General features: G+C 45.4%; 1 pseudogene; it reads left to right on the forward strand.

The window, feature by feature from the left end:
• Positions 1-15,524: 15,524 nt before the first annotated feature.
• On the forward strand, positions 15,525-15,703 carry LOC138787660 (U2 spliceosomal RNA; annotated as a pseudogene).
• Positions 15,704-16,236: the final 533 nt, after the last annotated feature.

Here is a 16,236-nt window from a genome sequence, read left to right on the forward strand (position 1 = left end):
GACCACGTGGAGGAGATGCCCCGGGAAGAAGGTCTATAGGGCAATCATAGGCCCGATGAGGTGGTAGAGAGTCCGCCTCCTTGGCCGAGAAAACATCACCGAAATCTTGGTAGTCCTATGGTAGACCGGCTAGAGGCTTGACATAAGCAGGAGACCTCGTAGAGCACTTGGGTTGAGGAGATCTCAGACACCGGTTATGACAGTCCTGGCCCGGCCCCAGCTGAGAACCTCCCCAGTTCTCCAGTCCAGCTTAGGGGTATGAAATTGCAGCCAAGGAAGGCCCAGCAGGATGTTAGAGGAGGAATGGCTCAAGACATAGAAGGAGATCCTCTCCTGATGTAAGGCGCCCACCCGGAGGGCTAGGGGTGCCGTCTGGCAGTGCACAGTTTCGGTAAGAATCTCCCCCGTAACCGAAGAGATAGACCGGGGTTGGGCTAGCTGGATCACGGGTAGCCGCCATCTTTGGACCAAAGAAGCAGAGATGAAACTGCCAGCAGAGCCAGAGTCGATGAGGGCAGAAGTCTGGAAAACTTGCCCTGAAGGTGTCTGGATGGAGACGGGTATAGTCAACCTTGGAGAGGTGGCATTCACACCTAGGGAGGCCTCTCCCTCCGGACCTAGGTGCGAGCGTTTCCCGGACGCTGAGGACGTTGGGGACATCTCTGCCGGTAGTGATCTGCACCACCGCAATAGAGACAGAGATTCAGCTCCATGCGGCGGGCTCTCTCATCAGTCGTCAGGCGAGCTCGTTCCACCTGCATAGGGACTTCTGGAGGCGACTGGAGTATGGGAGCAACGGGACTCTGGAACACCGGTGCCAGCCGAGGAAGGCGACGGGGCAGGCTCAGTCGTCGTTCCTGCCGGACCTCCTCCTCTCTCTCGGAAAACCGGTTGTCGACTCTGGTAGCCAGTAAGATAAGATCGTTTAGAGAAGGAGGAAGATCGCGGGCGGAGAGTACGTCTTTCACTCGGCTGGATAGACCCTTCTTGAAGGTGGCTATTAGGGCGGCCTCGTTCCAGTCCAATTCAGCTGCCAGGGTGCGGAACTGGATGGCGTAGTCACCGACAGAGGAGCTCCCTTGAGAGAGGTTGAGAAGAGCAGTCTCGGCTGAGGTGGCACGGGCAGGTTCCTCAAAGACGGAGCGAAACTCGGCCAGGAAGGCCCGGAGATTGGCAGCAACAGGATCATCACGGTCCCACAGTGGCGTGGCCCAGGCCAGAGCTCTACCCTCCAATAGGCTGATGATAAAGGCCACTTTAGAGCGCTCGGTGGGAAACTGACTACTTAATAGTTCAATATGCATTGTGCATTGAGTCAGGAATCCCCTGCACAACTTGGGATCACCTCCATATTTATTCGGGAGGGCCAATCGAAGTCCCGAGGTGGTTGCAGGTGGTGGTGGGCGCTGGCCTGTAGTATGCTGCTGTAGGGCGGCAGCAGGGCCGGACTGGGGCTGAAAAGCAGCCCTGGCAAACAAACCCCACCAGCCCACATATACTGTATATCACCCACACAGTATATGAGCAGAGGGGCACAGTATATGGGGACAGTAGCACAGGATAGTGGGACACTCTGCATTACCCCCATAGTAAAAGTCGCCCTGCATTGCCTCAACACAAAAGGAGGCAAAGCTAGTGTGCCCGCCAACAGCCCCCGGGGCCGCGCTCATCACCTGCCAGGCCGTCTGCTCCCTCCAGCAGGCGCAGTGATATGATGTCATTGTGCTTGTGGGAGGATTTGGCCTACTAATCCACACGCACACACGGTTTGCCTCCTTTTGTGTTGAGGCAATGCAATGGGGATCTTACTGCAGCGACAGATACTATTTTAATGACGTTTGAGACAACTGTATTAATTCCCAGTGTAACAAAGCTCACCCTGTGCCCCCATGTAGTATACAAGCCCCCTCTGTGCCCCATAAAAGTAGTTTTCCCAAATATGTGCCACTCTGTGCCCCCATATAGTATAGGAGATCTTCTTTGTGCCTCCATCTAGGTGTGGAGGCATAGTGGATAAGGGGTATAGTAGTGGAGGTATAGTGGATAAGGGGTATAGTAGTGGAGGTATAGTGGATATGGGGTATAGTAGTGGAGGTATAGTGGATATGGGGTATAGTAGTGGAGGTATAGTGGATAAGGGGTATAGTAGTGGAGGCATAGTGGATAAGGGGTATAGTAGTGGAGGTATAGTGGATAAGGGGTATAGTAGTGGAGGCATAGTGGATAAGGGGTGTAGTAGTGGAGGCATAGTGGATAAGGGCTATATTAGTGGAGGCATAGTGGATACGGGGTATAGTAGTGGAGGCATAGTGGATAAGGGCTATATTAGTGGAGGCATAGTGGATACGGGGTATAGTAGTGGAGGCATAGTGGATAAGGGCTATATTAGTGGAGGCATAGTGGATATGGGGTATAGTAGTGGAGGCATAGTGGATGAGGGGTGTAGTAGTGGAGGTGTAGTGGATGAGGGGTGTAGTAGTGGAGGTATAGTGGATAAGGGGTGTAGTAGTGAGGTATAGTGGATGAGGGGTGTAGTAGTGGAGGTATAGTGGATGAGGGGTGTAGTAGTGAGGTATAGTGGATGAGGGGTGTAGTAGTGGAGGTGTAGTGGATGAGGGGTGTAGTAGTGGAGGCATAGTGGATAAGGGGTGTAGTAGTGGAGGTATAGTGGATACGGGGTATAGTAGTGGAGGCATAGTGGATAAGGGGTATAGTAGTGGAGGCATAGTGGATACGGGGTATAGTAGTGGAGGCATAGTGGATACGGGGTATAGTAGTGGAGGCATAGTGGATACGGGGTATAGTAGTGGAGGCATAGTGGATATGGGGTATAGTAGTGGAGGCATAGTGGATACGGGGTATAGTAGTGAGGTATAGTGGATAAGGGGTATAGTAGTGGAGGCATAGTGGATAAGGGGTATAGTAGTGGAGGTATAGTGGATACGGGGTATAGTAGTGGAGGTATAGTGGATACGGGGTATAGTAGTGGAGGTATAGTGGATAAGGGGTGTAGTAGTGGAGGTATAGTGGATAAGGGGTTTAGTAGTGGAGGTATAGATGAAGGGTGTGGTAGTGGAGGTACAGATGAGGGGTGTATTAGTAGTTGTACAGATTAGGGGTGCAGTAGTGGTACAGGAACAGATGAGGGGTGTAGTAGTAGTACAGGTATAGATGAGGGGTGTAGTAGTAGTACAGGAACAGATGAGGGGTGCAGTAGTAGTACAGGTAAAGATGAGGGGTGTAGTAGTAGTAGTACAGGTATAGATGAGGGGTGTAGTAGTAGTACAGGTATAGATGAGGGGTGTAGTAGTAGTAGTAGTAGTAGTAGTACAGGTATAGATGAGGGGTGTAGTAGTAGTAGTACAGGTATAGATGAGGGGTGTAGTAGTAGTAGTAGTACAGGTATAGATGAGGGGTGTAGTAGTAGTAGTAGTACAGGTATAGATGAGGGGTGTAGTAGTAGTAGTACAGGTGTAGATGAGGGGTATAGTAGTAGTACAGGTATAGATGAGGGGTGTAGTAGTAGTACAGGTATAGATGAGGGGTGTAGTAGTAGTAGTAGTACAGGTATAGATGAGGGGTGTAGTAGTAGTACAGGTATAGATGAGGGGTGTAGTAGTAGTACAGGTATAGATGAGGGGTGTAGTAGTAGTAGTAGTACAGGTATAGATGAGGGGTGCAGTAGTAGTAGTACAGGTAAAGATGAGGGGTGTAGTAGTAGTACAGGTGTAGATGAGGGGTATAGTAGTAGTACAGGTATAGATGAGGGGTGTAGTAGTAGTACAGGTAAAGATGAGGGGTGAAGTAGTAGTACAGGTACAGATGAGGGGTGTAGTAGTAGTAGTACAGGTATAGATGAGGGGTGTAGTAGTAGTACAGGTATAGATGAGGGGTGTAGTAGTTGTAGTACAGGTATAAATGAGGGGTGTAGTAGTAGTACAGGTATAGATGAGGGGTGTAGTAGTAGTACAGGTATAGATGAGGGGTGTAGTAGTAGTACAGGTATAGATGAGGGGTGTAGTAGTAGTAGTACAGGTATAGATGAGGGGTGTAGTAGTAGTACAGGTATAGATGAGGGGTGTAGTAGTACAGGTATAGATGAGGGGTGTAGTAGTAGTACAGGAACAAATGAGGGGTGCAGTAGTAGTACAGGTAAAGATGAGGGGTGTAGTAGTAGTAGTGGTAGTAGTACAAGAACAGATGAGGGTCAGGGACATAGCTAGGAGCATGGGGCACACTGGGGGGGGAGAGCATGGGGCACACTGGGGGGGGGAGAGCATGGGGCACACTGGGGGGGGGAGAGCATGGGGCACACTGGGGGGGGGAGAGCATGGGGCACACTGGGGGGGGGAGAGCATGGGGCACACTGGGGGGGGGAGAGCATGGGGCACACTAGGGGGGACAAGCATGAAGCAGATCGGGGGGGGCATGGAGCAGACTGGGGCAGGAGGGAACATACCTGCTCGTGCGCACACGCCGGCACTTGCGTTCTCCTCCCGCCCTACCGCACATACTCCCGCAGCGGACCCGCCCCCATACCGTGCTGAATATCACCTCCCGGCCGTACATGGAGGTCCCTGTAGATACTGAAGCATCGGGTGACAGTGTCGCTGCGATACAGCTCCAGCACCCGCAGCGACACTATCACCCGATGCTTCAGTATCTGCAGCCTCCTCCGGGGACCTCCATGTGCGGCCGGGAGGGAGCGCGCGTATACGTCCTGCTAATGGGGCGGTGACAGAGGGCACTGCTGAGCGCTCTCGCTCCTCGGGCTATTTCGTTAGCTGGAGGATGCGAGCAGCCCGCCCGCGCCCGCATGTAATGATTTTGACGGGCGGACAGAGGGAAGCAAGCCGCAGCGTTTTTTGTTTTTTTTTAATAATGTTTTTTTTTTTTATTATACAGCCCCGGGCGGCCCAAGGACTGGTAATCCGGCCAGCCCAGCGGGCATTTGCCCGGCTTGCCAGATTACCAGTCCGGGCCTGGGCGGCAGTCAATTGCTGGATTTGCTGCGACTGCTGCTGGATCTGTTGAGCCTGTTGAGCGACCACTCTGGCGACGTCACGGAGATCAGGCACCTCGCCGGGATCCATGGTTGGAGCCTACTGTAACGCCTGGAGTAGTGGATCCACTGGACCGGCACCAGCGATGGCACAAACCTCACCAGGGAGCGGAGTCTAAGGGGCCGCTGGTTTTCACCAGAGCCCGCCGCAAAGCGGGATGGACTTGCTGCGGCAGACGACCCCCAGGTCGCTACCCCTGGCTTGGTTGCTGGTGACGGCAGGCGAGGCGTGACAGGAGCAGGTACTGACAGTGGCGTGTAAGCGTACCGCAGGTGACAGGCTGAACACAGGAACAGCAGAGAGACGGGAAGCAGGAACCAGGAACTAGGAGTAGGGACTGGGTAGCGGACAGGAATCAGGAACAAAGACTAGGGACCAGGTAGCGGACAGGTATCAGGAACAACAGGGAGCTGGGCCAAACGCTATGGGAAGCATGTAGAGGCTCCAACACAGGGGACAGGGCAGGCTGGGATTTATAGGGAGTGATTGGGTGCAACTACCAATTAGGGGCGGACTGGCCCTTTAAATCTGAGACAGCCGGCGCGCGCGCGCCCTAGGAGGCGGGGACGCGCGCGCCGGCCGGCACAGACGGAAGGAGGAGCGGGACGAGGTGAGGCGCCCCCCGGGGCCGAACAGACCGCAGCGCCGGGTCCCTGCACCAGGACCCCGGCAGCTGCCTGAGCTGGATGGCGGTTGCGGCGGCGTCCCGGAGCACGGGACGCCGCCGCGGCCATGACAGCCTTAAAGTGAATCTGATAAGAAGAGAGGTTGGGAAAGTGAGAGGTGCTGCAAACCTAGTGCATAGAAGCTCTAGGTCTCACCTCTTTGACCCCACTGTCCAGAGATAAAAGTTTTTGTTTGTTTTTTTCCCCCCAGAAAATAATAGCACCAGAAAATGTTTGGATCCCAGGGCTGAACATGTTTTATCAAAAGCTCCTCAATGGTACCAGCGGTTTAGTAAAGGGGAAGGTCTTGGACATGGATAGCCTATTTACAACTAATATAAAGATTCCAAATCATTTATTAAACAAGGAATCTAGAAACCAAAAATCAACAATCAATAGTAAAAGCTATACAAGCTTAAAATAGTGTATTTTTAGGTTCACACAATCTTTAATAGAAGTTTTATACAGCCTTTTTTATTAACTCATTCTTGTAGAACTGAAATAAGATAAACTTCCATTGACTTTTTTGGGCTTGAATGTTATAGGAGATTTTGAGTGCCACAAATACCTGTGTTAAGATTTTCACAACAGCACTTACTAAATCCTTTCCTTTTTAATTTTCTATGTGTCAGAACTGTCAATCATTCCAAATGTTCAGCTGTGTAACTTAAAAGAAAATATGTGGGACGAAAAATTGAAGTCTTTAATGTTTCAAAGAGCTGAAAGGATAATTCCTTCTCACATTGTTACATAATATGAGGTTTTACTCAAGGGATATATTGTAATGTAAAAGCCAGATAGGGAAAAATATCTATTCTTTAAGACTTTGATTGACTTGAGATTTTATTTGTTAATAAATGTACATAGAACACAGTGTTTGTCACTCGAGAAAAGAAAATATCATAAGGTTGAGGGTTCCAAAATGTTACTTTTTCTAACTACTTTGTATACATCACAATTATCAATATTTTTTACTGTTTGTTAGCATCCTTCTATATTTAGGGAGGGATTTGCAATCAGGTGGGAAAAAAGGATGTCTTAAAAATAGATAGAAACAAAATAAACATATTTTTAGCTTATCCATTTTGGTTATGCCAGTTTTTTAAAAGGAGGAGGGCTCGCTTATTACTATTAAAAAAGACAAATATCAACATTTCTGCTGACTTCAGAAAACTAAATTATTACCTATATGCATTAAAGGGGGTTTCCAAACTCCTAGAGTTTGGAAAGATGCCACTGTGTGTATAACTTCAGTCCTCATCAGTTGTTCTGCTGCTGGACAAATCTGTAAATATTCCCTGCAAGGATTCCCTTCCCTTCCCTTCCCGCCGATGGTGGCGTGTACTTCGCTTGTTGGTATATGGCTTCCAAAAAGTTAATGTCTTGTGTGATGTCCCTAGCAGGAATATCCTCATACAGCCCGGACATCATATATGACAACTTAGACCTACCGCATATGTCATAAGGTTAGCTTGTGGTTACTTTTATTGGCAAGAATTTGAAATACTGACCTGTGTAGCAGGGGTACTTTTGTTGGCTATAGGAGCTCAGACAGACCACCCACTATTTGCCAATTATATTATTTTAAAGGGGTAGTGTGGCGCTAAGAAATTATTCACAGAATAACACACAGTACAAAGTTCTACAACTTTGTAATGTATGTTATGTCTGTGAATGTCCCCCTTCCCTGTGTCCCCCCCCCCCCCCCCCCGCACGTGTACCTGGAAGTGTTGTTGCATTATGCATTAACTGATCCGTGTCGCGCATGTCCGCCATCTTGTGCCAAACGTTATCTTCGGACGGACGGCCAAATCGCTGCCGCCGTCCCTGATGCCAGCCCCCCTCTGCCGCGTGATAACTGTGCTCAGCCGCAATTGGCTGAGCACAGTTATGCTCAGCCAATCACGGATAAGCGGCTGATGACGCATCAGCTGGGGTACCGGGAGAACCCGCCAGGGGTGCCGCGGGATCCCGGTGGGAAATGTGCGCTGTCAGCTTCTCGGGATGCACAGATCACTTGGAACATTAAAGCGAGCAGAATGCAGGAGCAGGAAGTGTCAGCATCCTGCTCCTACATTCACTCCCATAGGCTGCCGGCACTTCATACCAGCAGCCTATGGGAGGCCAGGACGTGACCTCTCCGGCAGGCGTGATGATGTGACGTCATCACGCCTGCCGGACGTCCCGTCCCCGAGGCTCGCAAGATGGAGCCAGAAGAGGAGGAGGAGAGCTTCTGCCTGCAGCCACAGTGCGGATTAGGTGAGTAGGATGTTTTGTTTTTTTAGGGGCAGAGCAGGGGGCATTATTAGTTCATGGGGGGCACATCTGGGGGCATTATTAGTTCATGAGGGCACCTCTGGGGGCATTATTAGCTCATGTGGGCACCTCTGGGGCATTATTAGCTCATTAGGGCACCTCTGGGGGCATTATTAGTTAATGGGGGGCACCTCTGGGGGCATTATTAGTTCATGGGGGCACAGCGGGGGATCCTACATACAAGGGGAATCCCACATTCCTACTCGTTTTACTGCACATAACACCCAACAGCGCAGTTACTTTAGGAGCCTACAGGAGGGAGAAAGGAAAGGAAGTTGCTAGAAATGTGCGGAGCCTAAATTGTTTGTCTCGCAGGTTCTGAAGAGATGAAAAGTAACTGGAAGAAATCATCATGGAGGACTGGACTGGATGGTGAGGAAAAGGGAAAGTGACTCCCCAGATCAAAGACGTCACCTGTGAGTCACTGAATTTTTCTTATTTTGTAGAACATTATTTAGTAGGGGTGCCCCGAGGAATTTTTTTTTCCCAAGGGGTTCCCCGAGGTGGAAAAGGTTGGGAAGCACTGGATTAAGGAGTTGCATACAATTAGTTTTCTGCATGCTAGCTTTGCATAGACACAATCCCCATGTATGCTGATTGCTTTGTTTCACTGCAGCTTCTTATGTGCATATTTACTTATTACTTCATGTTTTCATTGCAATGATGGTGTTTTTTGCTTACAGCATCAACATTGGATGCAAAAAGCATCAACAGGTAAGCATAGGATCTTTTTTTATGTATGAAATTGTCACAAACTTTGCAAAAAAAAAAAAAACAAAATTGGTTCTGTAATGCATCAAACTTTATTTTTTTTTAAATACAATTTTTAAAGAATCTTAGAATCTTGATTCATAATGATATAGATTTATTTATTCTTATTGCATGATATTAAGGCTAGGTTTACACTATATAAAAATTATGACTCTCATTGTGCAAAAAATTCCGTAGTTTCAAAAATGACAGCAGTTATTTTGAAAGACGGATGCCATTTTTACATAGTGTGAGTCTAGCAATATCTAGCAAAAAACAAACAAACAAACAAACAAACACTTGAACAACACAATGTTACTTCAAGTTAATCACACTTCTGTTAAATCAACCTGTCCAGTTTTGAAACAACACTGATTGTGAATAAACCTCTTCTGCTGTTGTGCAAATGGACAGAAGTGGTTATTGTGGTGGTAATTGTTTTGGTCACTTTTGCATTTTAACCCATAGCTGCACCAGGACGTTATTGAACGTCCTCGTGCCGCTATGGGAGTTCAGAGGGGGGTCGCGCGGCGACCACCCTCTGAACTGCCGCGATCCCGGGTGCCGCGTGTAGCCCGGGCTCGCGGCTATTAGCGGGCACGGTCCGATCGCCGTGCCCGCTAATTAAGTACTTAGAAGCAGCTGTAAAAGTTGACAGCTGCTTCTAAATACTTGCTTTTATTCATACCTGGTGGTCTAGTGGGGGGATCGCCCCCCTGTGGCGCGATTGCGGGGGGGCGATCCCCGCATCCATCCCGGGCCGGGGTCTGCTCCGTAATGGCGCTGATCCCGGCTCGGCATTCTATTGCTTTTGGCTGCAGCAGCCAAAAGTAATAGAACACCGATCTCATGGATTCATGCAGTATAACTATACTGCATGGATCTCTATGAGAGATCAGAGTACATATACTAGAAGTCCCCCAGGGGGGCTTCTAGTATATGTGTAAAGTAAAAGACAAATGTATTTTTAATAACAAAAAAACCCCTCCCCTAATAAAAGTCTGAATCACCCCCCTTTCCCCATTTTATAAATAAAAATAAATTAATTAATTAATAAACAAACATGTTTGCTATCGCCGCGTACGTAATCGCCCAAACTATTAATTAATCACATCTCACATGGTAAACGGCGTCAGCGCAAAAAAATCCCAAAGTGCAAAATTGCGCAATTTCTGTCGCATCAAATCCAGAATAATTGTAATAAAAAGCGATCAAAAAGTCATATATGCGCAATCAAGGTACCGATAGAAAGAACACATCATGGCGCAAAAAATGACACCTCACACAGCCCCATAGACCAAAGGATAAAAGCGCTATAAGCCTGGGAATGGAGCCATTTTAAGTGACGTATATTTGTTAACAACGGTTTGAATTTTTTACAGGCCATCAGATACAATATAAGTTATACATGTTACATATCGTTTTAATCGTAACAACTTGAGGAACATGCATAACAAGTCAGTTTTACCCCAGGGTGAATGGCGTAAAAACACATTTCCCCCAAATAAAAGAAATGCGTTTTTTTTTCAATTTCACCACACTTTGAATTTTTTTCTGGTTTCCCGGCACATTTTAGGCAAAAATTACATCTGCCATAGCAAAGTACAATTAGTTGCGCAAAAAATAAGGGCTCACTTGGGTCTCTAGGTGGAAAAATGCAGGCGCTATGGCCTTATATACACGAGGAGGGAAAAACGAAAACGCAAAAATGAAAACTGGCTGTGTCCCCTAAGGGTTAAAGAAAGTGGGCATGGTTTTTTTATAACCCCTCTAAATATGTTTATGTATTATTACATGGGTTTAAATTAGGGATAAGCAAACTTTTGAAAAGTTCGGTTCAGTTCGATCCCCCGAACTTTCCTGAAGTTCGGATTCTTACGAACTGAACCGAAAATGAACCTTGCAATAACGACTGAATAATTGCAGCTACAATAGTGGGAGTGTGATAGGGTATAGTTTCGTGTAGTTGCAGTTGCTATTACAATGAAAAAAGTGGAAAAAATCAAAGTGCAAAAATAGTGAAAAAAAAAATAGCCGGCAAATTGGCAATGATGCCGACTCCTCTAATGGTTAATATATTTAATTAATAAAACACATTTACGTTGTAAAAAAGTCACTTTTGTTGTTCAATAATTTAATTAAAACGAATCCATTATTGTGCAATTAAATATACTGTTAAAATAAATATATATATATATATACTAGGGATGGTCCGAACCGAGTTCGGTTCGGGTTCGTACGAACCCAAACCCTTGGTAATGATTCCCGCTGTCTGCCCGCTCTGCGGAGCGGGCGGATCCAGCGGGAGGACCGCCTGGAAAACTGGGATCCAGCCACAGCCATAGGCTGTATCCCAGTTTTCCAGGCGTTACTCCCGCTGGATCCGCCCGCTCCACGGAGCGGGCAGACAGAGGGAATCTGCGAACCCTCGGCAGGTTCAGACCATCCCTAATATATATAAATAAATGTATATTTATATATATATATATATATATATATATATATATATATATTTATTTTTTTACAGTATATTTAATTGTACAAGTATGGATTCATTTTAATTAAATTATTGAACAACAAAACTAATTTTATTACAACGAAAATGTGTTTTATTAAATAAATATTAATTATTACAGGAAACTATTAAAGCCGTTAATTCATATTGCGAGCAATAGTTTTCTGTAATAATTAATACTTTACTTTAATTAAAACATCAAATGTTTCTTCTAATTATGCTATCACAATAGCATTATTAGAAGAAACATTTTGAATCATATGTGCGCTCAGCTGATCAGCTGATCGGCTGAGCGCACATATAAAGAGCCGGTCCGCAGCACAGTGACTTCATTGTGCTGCGGACCAGCGAAGAGGACACATTGGGACATCAGAGGGTGAGTATAAAGCTCTCCCCACCCGCTCCCCAGCACTGCACCCATCCCAGCAAGGAAGGGGGGTCACTTAACTCTTTCCTTGCTGGTATGGGTGCAGTCTGACATCAGTCTGGCCCCCAAGGGGTTAAGGGGGATGCTATGCATCCTCCCTTAACCCCTTGGGGGCCAGACTGTAAGCAGCGATCTGTAAAGATGCTGCATACTGTAAGGTGCACAACACCGCTCACAATGATGGGTGTTGTGCTCCTGTTTGTGTGTTTTTTGTGTGTTTCTCCATTTTTGTTTTTCAGATATCGGTATCCAGTGGATTACGTCAGATTCCATGGACTACGTTGATGACCAGCGGTCTTTTGGATTTTTTTAAAAATAAAATGGTCAATGAGGGGTGTGGGGGTGTTTTTATTTGAATAAAAAATTCACTTGTGTCTTGTCTTTATTTCTTTACTTTATAGACTTAGTAGTGGAAGCCGTCTAATAGACGGAATCCATTACTAAGTCGGGGCCTAGTGTTAGCCGGTATAAAATGGCTAACACTACCCCCCATTATTACCGGCTAACACTAGGCCCTGACTTAGTAATGGTGTCAGGGCCCCTGGTACAAAGACACACAGGACAAGTGGGCCCTATAGCTAAGACCCCCCACACTCTTCCTACCTACTTGCAGTGCAGGTCCTAAACAACCAGTCCGCAACTGGGCGACGATCCCTGCACTCAAATAAGTGTGAACACAGGACAGACAAACAAGGTACAATGACAGCAGACAAGGCAAAGTCACAAAGACACACAGAAGGACAGGACAAAGAAAGCAGCAAGGAACGGAGGACCAAACAAACGGAGGACGAAAGCCAGAGATGCAACCAGGTAACGGTGAAACCAAAGCCAGAACAGTGGAGCCAAAGCCAGAGATGAAGCAAGAAGAACTGAGCACTAAGCAAGGAAAACTGAGAACTAAGAAGAACACTGAACCAAAAGACAAAGAAGCTAATAAACAAGCAAGGGATCAGGAAACCAGGAATACAGACAATATCACAAAGGCAGGATCTAGCAGAACAGACAAGCTGCAAAACTATCAAGAGCCCAGAGTGGAGCGAGGGGCACAGGTATATGGGAACAGAAGTCCCGGACTCCAAGCTGATAGGTGGAGCAGGAGAAACACACAAGAAATCACAGAAAGCCAGAGGTGAGGATACATGTCCATCACAACACAGCAGACACAATTAGTAAACAATTAGTAAACAGACCGCAGCAAGGAAGGTGCAGGGAGAACTAAGAAAACATGGACCAGAACACAGAAGACAAAAGTAGAAAACACAGTAAAACAAGGAACGGATCATGGCCAAAAGCGCAGTCTTTGGCGCAGAGGTCGGATCTTCACCGCAGAGGGTGGCACTGAAGCCTTTTCAGGCACGATCATGACAAATGGATTCCGTCTATTAGACGGCTATTACTACTAAGTCTATACAGTAAAGAAATAAAGAGAAGACACAAGTGAAAACATTTTTTATTCAAAATAAAAACACCCCCACACCCCTCATTGACCATTTTATTTTAAAAAAAAATCCAAATGACTGCTGTCATCGACGTAGTCCATCGAATCCAACGTAATCCACAGAATACCGATATCTCAAAAACAGAAAGGGAGAAACACACAAAAAACACACAAACAGGAGCACAACACCCATCCTTGTGAGCGGTGTTGTGCACCTTACAGTATGCAGCATCTTTACAGATCGCTGCTTACAGTCCAGCAAGGAAGGGGTTAAGCGACCACTCTTCCTTGCTGGGATGGGTGCAGTGCTGGGGAGCGGGTGGGGAGAGCTGTACACTCACCCTCTGATGTCCTGATGCGTCCTCTTTGCTGGTCCGCAGCACAATGAAGTCACTGTGCTGCGGACGGGCTCTTTATATGTGCGCTCAGCCGATCAGCTGAGCGCACATATGATTCAAAATATTTCTTCTAATAATGCTATTGTGATAGCATAATTAGAAGAAACATTTGATGTTTTAATTAAAGTAAAGTATTAATTATGACAGAAAACTATTGTCGGCAATATGAATTAACGGCTTTAATAGTTTCCTGTAATAATTAATATTTAATTAATAAAACACATTTTCGTTGTAATAAAATTAGTTTTGTTGTTCAATAATTTAATTTGAACAAATCCTTACTTGTGCAATTAAATAAACTGTAAAAAAATAAATTTATATATAAATATACATTTATTTATATATATTTATTTATTTTAACAGTATATTTAATTGCACAATGATGGAATCATTTTAATTAAATTATTGAACGAAAGTGACTTTATTACAACGAAAATGTGTTTTATTAATTAAATATATTAACCATTAGAGGATCGCTAACCCTGTAATGCCGATTCCTCTAATACTGTTTCCCTGCTTTCCCAGATGCATTCCAGAGGTGTTTGCATCACTTTCTAAAGATGTCTTGGATGTCTTTGATTTTATTTGTTATTGTTATTTTAACCAGATTCGTAACAAACTTTCTCAAAGTTCGGTTTGGTGACGAACCAAACTTTTTGCAAAGTTCGTAACGAATCTGGTTCGTTACGGTTCAGTTCGCTCATCCCTAGTTTAAATACCTCATATGATTTATTTACATATATTACTCATAATTTTGATTCTTTATTTTTTTTTTTAATTGAAGTCTTTTAAAAGATTTCCCTGAATAGTGGAACTCTCATGCTCCTGAATAATATGTTTAGGAATAAATCATCAAGTATACTGAAATTACCATCAACACTAACTGATAATGGCATTATGAGAACAGCATGCTACCTGTTTCTTAATTTGGAATTGCAAATGATTGATTATACCTCTACTATTGCCAATATATCTTGAATAAGATGCCATGAATAACAACATATATTGAATCATTTTGAGGTCATGCGTAAAAGGTCTATTGTTCAGCTTACAATGAAGAAATATTGAATTACAACTTTACTAGCTTCTTATTTTTTTTTTACTCAAATGACCTTCTCTCGGGTACACGTCACACTTGTCAATGGTTGTTTTGATCAGATGTGCTTATGTAAAAAAATAGCATATTCCCACACATTTTGTTTATGAAACTAGCTCAGTAAAGAGGGTCAAAATAGTTTGGGGAACTTATCATTCTGCAATGCACAAACTGGAGTTAAATTAAAATGTTTTTGCAGAAAAAAATAGTGATTTTTGGCAGCACACACCACATTTATTACAGTTTACACCTCTGTGTAGGCCTAAATTGTAGCATGTGCCTCTACATAAATCCAGCATGCTTGGATTTATCACTAGTGATCTCCTGATCGCTGATACAGTACACTGCCCTGATACTGTAGTGCAGTTTATTGTGCTTGTCAGTATAATGCTCACAAGCAACCTATACAGCCGTGCCTCCAACTCATGGCCACAGTGGGAGTGGTACTAGATTAAGCAACCAAGACCCTCTGGGGTTGGGAGTAACACCATGGTCGGCCAATTCGGATCCTCCTCCCACACTTCTGATGTTTCTGACAAGGGAGGTCCGAGAGGTATAACCCAAGGATGCATGATGGCACCGCTCATCATCCCCTTGGGCCCTTAATAGGTGTATACTCCACCACTTAACCTGATTTTAAGTTGTGGAGATACTCAGGGAGGTAATCCCACTGACTCACAAACAGGGTTCCTTGATGCTTCTTCTCTTTTTCAGGAGGAGTTTTGCCCAGCTCCGGTGTTCTCAGCAGTCTCCAAACATTCCACTCCTGCTGTTTCTTAGCCTTGAACCAGCTCTGATGGTTCCGGGATGGCTACGCAGGGTTGGGTTATGGAGTTGGACAGATTGGAAACACTCCATCGCTTCCCGGCCTTTTGGCTAAGATCAAGTGTAGTATCTGTTCTTATCAGTTTAATATCCGATACGTCCCCTATCTAGAGACCATATATTAAATTAATTTTTAAAACGGAGATGGAAAAGAGCTTGCTCCAGGCATTAACCTGGTATTGCAGTGCTTCCTGGTTCAGTGAATCAAAAAAAAAAAAATTGGAGACATTCCTCGTCCCCAAACAGTCATTCCGGTGGAATGATGGATGCTTCCGGACTCGGGGGGCCTCAGCATCAAATTAGGCGGCCTCATTGCGGGTAATTTAGATTAGTGCTTCTCAATTCCAGTCCTCAGGCCTCCCCAACAGCTCTGGTTTTGAGAATATCCCATACAAAGTACACCTGGGATAATACCTGATGTACTGAGAATAATTATATCACCTATGAAATACTAAGAAAATACTCAAAACATGACCTGTTGTTTCAGTTGATGCCTTTGCTTGGTCCATCAGGTTGCCCCAATTAAATAATACGAATTAAATGATAAATTAGCCGGAAGAGAAGGTATACGCCTCACTTGAGATGCCTGTAGTACTCTCAGGCATGTTGGATGTGGCTTGTGCAGGAGCACCCTCATGTTACTGCTCTGTGCTCAACATGCTGACTGCTTTTGAGCTCTCCTCCCACTAAGGCAGGGCCACGGACTCTCAATCGGATCTAATTTTTCTCTAAAAGTTTAGCGC

The sequence above is a fragment of the Dendropsophus ebraccatus genome, chromosome 3 (genome assembly GCF_027789765.1).
Source record: "Dendropsophus ebraccatus isolate aDenEbr1 chromosome 3, aDenEbr1.pat, whole genome shotgun sequence".
Classification (NCBI taxonomy): Eukaryota; Metazoa; Chordata; class Amphibia; order Anura; family Hylidae; genus Dendropsophus; species Dendropsophus ebraccatus.